Source organism: Carcharhinus amblyrhynchos, unplaced genomic scaffold (assembly GCF_965287045.1).
Source record: "Carcharhinus amblyrhynchos unplaced genomic scaffold, sCarAmb.v2.hapA scaffold_694, whole genome shotgun sequence".
NCBI classification, from domain to species: Eukaryota; Metazoa; Chordata; class Chondrichthyes; order Carcharhiniformes; family Carcharhinidae; genus Carcharhinus; species Carcharhinus amblyrhynchos.
This window is the reverse complement of record NW_027650434.1, coordinates 80852-85136: the sequence shown is the minus strand read 5'-3', so window position 1 is coordinate 85136 and position 4285 is coordinate 80852. Positions and strand designations below refer to the sequence as shown.

Genomic DNA, 4285 nt, shown 5'->3' with positions numbered 1-4285 from the left:
CCTCTGTCTCTTCCCTCTGTCTATCTTCTCTCTCTCTCTCCCCCTCCCAGTATGGGAACAGGTTCTCCGGTTGGAGGGGTGAGTGGGTTTTTATACAGAGATGTTCACTGCCTCTGTGCTGCTGTACTGTGTGTCCCTGTTTATTAAATACCAGGATAGTTTTGCTGTATTAACAATGCTCACAATTTGCTGTGTGGATTTAATATGTGTTCCATTGACAGATTCTGACGGTTACCCTGGCAATCACCTTCCTGTTTTACCTATTCCTGTTTTATGAGACATTTCATGTGCATCTCACTCACGGATACGCAAAACTGGGATACTCATCAGCACAGCACAGTCTGGGACAGAGATACCTGTGGGGTAAGTAGAGAGAAACAGGAGAGAGAGAGGGGACTGAGAGACACCAGTCAGTGTACAGATATCTCCCTGAGAGAGAGAGAGGGGACTGAGAGACACCAGTTAGTGTACAGATATCTCCCTGAGAGAGAGAGGGGACTGAAAGATACCAGTCAGTGTACAGATATCTCCCTGAGAGAGAGAGAGGGGACTGAGAGACACCAGTTAGTGTACAGATATCTCCCTGAGAGAGAGAGAGAGAGAGGGGACTGAGAGACACCAGTCAGTGTACAGAATATCTCCCTGAGAGAGAGAGAGGAATGCCAGTTCATGTAACATATTTCGAGAGACCAACAGGTTCACCCTGAGAGAGAGAGAGCGGGGACTGAGAGCCACCAGTTAGTGTACAGATATCTCCCAGAGAGAGAGAGAGTGGACTGAAGACACCAGTTAGTGTACAAATATCTCCCTGAGAGAGAGAGGAGGGGGGACTGAAAGATACCAGTCAGTTGTACAGATATCTCCCTGAGAGAGAGAGGGGACTGAGAGACACCAGTTCAGTGTACAGATATCCCCTGAGAGAGAGAGGGACTGAGAGCACCAGTCAGTGTACAGATATCCCCCGAGAGAGAGGGGGACTGAGGGGGGACACCAGTCAGTGTACAGATATCTCCCTGAGAGAGGGAGAGAGGGGACTGAGAGACACCAGTCAGTGTACAGATATCCCTGAGAGAGAGAGGGGGACTGAGAGACACCAGTCAGTGTACAGATATCCCCCTGAGAGAGAGAGAGAGGGGACTGAGGGACACCAGTCAGTGTACAGATTATCTCCCTGAGAGAGAGAGAGAGAGAGAGGGGGGGAGGGGAGGGGTCTCACACCAGACACTCTCTCGAACTATTTCCAAATTTTTTTTTGAACTTGAGCAGGACATGGGGTTGTGAAGAACGAGGAGACGGCCATGGAATGGTTTCGGTAGGAATATTTCCGGAGTGTTATTTGCTCAAACTTTACATGTTGCTGTACTGTGGGAGGGTCAGTGCTGAGGGAGTCCCGCACTGTGGAGGGGTCGGTGCTGAGGGAGGTCCCGCACTGTGGGAGGGTCAGTGCTGAGGGAGTCCCGCAGTGTGGGAGGGTCGGTGCTGAGGGAGTCCCGCACTGTGGGAGGGTCGGTGCTGAGGGAGTCCCGCACTGTGGGAGGGTCAGTGCTGGAGGGAGTCCCGCACTGTGGGAGGGGTCGGTGCTGAGGGAGTCCTGCACTGTGGGAGGGTCGGTGCTGAGGGAGTCCCGCACTGTGGGAGGGTCGGTGCTGAGGGAGTCCTGCACTGTGGGAGGGTCAGTGCTGAGGGAGTCCCGCACTGTGGGAGGGTCGGTGCTGAGGGAGTCCCGCACTGTGGGAGGGTCGGTGCTGAGGGAGTCCCGCACTGTGGGAGGGTCAGTGCTGAGGGAGTCCCGCACTGTGGGAGGGTCGGTGCTGAGGGAGCGCCGCACTGTGGGAGGGTCGGTGCTGAGGGAGTCCCGCACTGTGGGAGGGTCGGTGCTGAGGGAGTCCCGCACTGTGGAGGGTCGGTGCTGAGGGAGTCCCGCACTGTGGGAGGGTCGGTGCTGAGGGAGTCCCGCACTGTGGGAGGGTCAGTGCTGAGGGAGTCCCGCACTGTGGGAGGGTCGGTGGCTGGAGGGAGTCCCGCACTGTGGGAGGGTCAGTGCTGAGGGAGTCCCGCACTGTGGGAGGGTCGGTGCTGAGGGAGTCCCGCACTGTGGAGGTCGGTGCTGAGGGAGTCCCGCACTGTGGGAGGGTCGGTGCTGAGGGGAGTCCCGCACTGTGGGAGTGTCGGTGCTGAGGGAGTCCCGCACTGTGGGAGGGTCAGTGCTGAGGGAGTCCCGCACTGTGGGAGGGTCGGTGCTGAGGGAGTCCCGCACTGTGGGAGGGTCGGTGCTGAGGGAGTCCCGCACTGTGGGAGGGTCGGTGCTGAGGGAGTCCGCACTGTGGGAGGGTCAGTGCTGAGGGAGTCCCGCACTGTGGGGGCGATGTGCTGTGCACTCTGACTGTTTTGAATAGAAAGATGTGACAGTGCGTCTCTCTCTCCCCAGGAAAGCAGCCGATCAGGGCCATCCTCTGTCCTCCTACAACCTCGCTGTGGGCAAACTGAAACAGATAACTAGCTCTGTGGAAGATCGGTGAGTCAGTCTCTGTCCCCCCTGGGAAATAATTCCTGTGTGAGAAACTGAATCTCCCTGTGTGGAGAGAGGGAGGGAGACACACAGAGAGAGGGAGAGAGACAGAGAGAGGGGAGAGACAGAGAGACAGGGACAGAGAGACAGAGAGAGAGAGAGACACAGAGAGAGCGAGACAGGGACAGAGAGACAGAGGGGAGAGAGAGACAGAGAGAGACAGAGGGGGAGTGAGAGAGACAGAGAGAGACAGAGGGGGAGAGAGAGACACACAGAGAGACACAGAGAGAGGGGAGAGACAGAGAGAGGGGAGAGACAGAGAGAGGGAGACAGAGAGACAGGGACAGAGAGACCAGAGGGGAGAGAGAGAGACAGAGAGAGACAGAGGGGGAGAGAGAGACACAGAGAGAGAGAGACAGTGAGAGAGACACACAGAGAGACACACAGAGAGAGACAGAGAGAGGTGATAGAGACTGGAGAGAGACAGAGAGAGGGGAGAGACAGAGAGACTGGCAGAGAGACAGAGAGAGGGGAGAGACAGAGAGACTGGCAGAGAGACGGAGAGAAACAGGGAGAGAGACATGGTTGGGGTGGGGGGTGGGGAGGAGGGAGAGAGAGATGGAGAGGTTTCGGGATGGAATTCCCGACCAGAGGGCAGCTGAAGGCATGTCCACCAATGGGGGAGTGATGGGGAATCGGGGATGCTCGAGAGGCAGGAATTGGAGGAACACAGAGATCTCGGAGGGTCGTAGGAGGGTGACAGAGATAGGGAGGGGGTGTAGGGGGCTGGAGGGGTTACAGAGATAGGGAGGGGGTGTAGGGGACTGGAGGAGGTTCCAGAGATAGGGAGGGGGTGTAGGGGGGCTGGAGGGGGTTACAGAGATAGGGAGGGGGTGTAGGGGGCTGGAGGAGGTGACAGAGATAGGGAGGGGGTGTCGGGGTTTGGAGGAGGTTACAGAGATAGGGGAGGGGGTGCAGGGGGCTGGAGGAGGTTACAGAGATAGGGGAGGTGGTGTAGGGGGCTGGAGGAGGTTATAGAGATAGGGAGGGGGTGTAGGGGGCTGGAGGAGGTTATAGAGATAGGGAGGGGGTGTAGGGGGGCTGGAGGAGGTGACAGAGATAGGGAGGGGGTGTCGGGGTTTGGGAGGAGGTTACAGAGATAGGGAGGGGGTGCAGGGGGGCTGGAGGAGGTTACAGAGATAGGGAGGTGGTGTAGGGTGCTGGAGGAGGTTACAGAGATAGGGAGGGGGTGTCGGGGGTTGGAGGAGGTTACAGAGATAGGGAGGGGGTGTCGGGGGCTGGAGGAGGTTACAGAGATAGGGAGGGGTGTCGGGGGTTGGAAGACGTTACAGAGATAGGGAGGGGGTGTAGGGGGCTGGAGGGGGTTACAGAGATAGGGAGGGGGTGCAGGGGGCTGGAGGAGGTTACAGAGATAGGGAGGGGGTGTAGGGGGGCTGGAGGAGGTTCCAGAGATAGGGAGGGGGTGTCGGGGGTTGGAGGAGGTTACAGAGAATGGGAGGGGTGTAGGGGGGCTGGAGGAGGTTACAGAGATAGGGAGGGGGTGTAGGGGGCTGGAGGGGGTTACAGAGATAGGGAGGGGGTGTCGGGGGTTGGAGGAGGTTACAGAGATAGGGAGGGGGTGTAGGGGGCTGGAGGAGGTTACAGAGATAGGGAGGGGGTGTCGGGGGCTGGAGGAGGTTCCAGAGAATGGGAGGGGGTGTAGGGGGCTGGAGTGAGTGGAAATGCTGGGGTTTGGGAAGGGTTGGTATGAGTGAC

General features: G+C 58.0%; 1 long non-coding RNA gene across 1 annotated transcript; it reads left to right on the top strand.

Moving 5' to 3' along the window:
- Positions 1-210: 210 nt before the first annotated feature.
- Positions 211-2516, top strand: LOC145339835 (uncharacterized). Its single transcript, XR_013886077.1, has 3 exons — positions 211-363; positions 1267-1312; positions 2429-2516. It is a non-coding gene; the product is annotated as an uncharacterized LOC145339835 (long non-coding RNA).
- The last annotated feature ends 1769 nt before the right edge of the window (positions 2517-4285 follow it).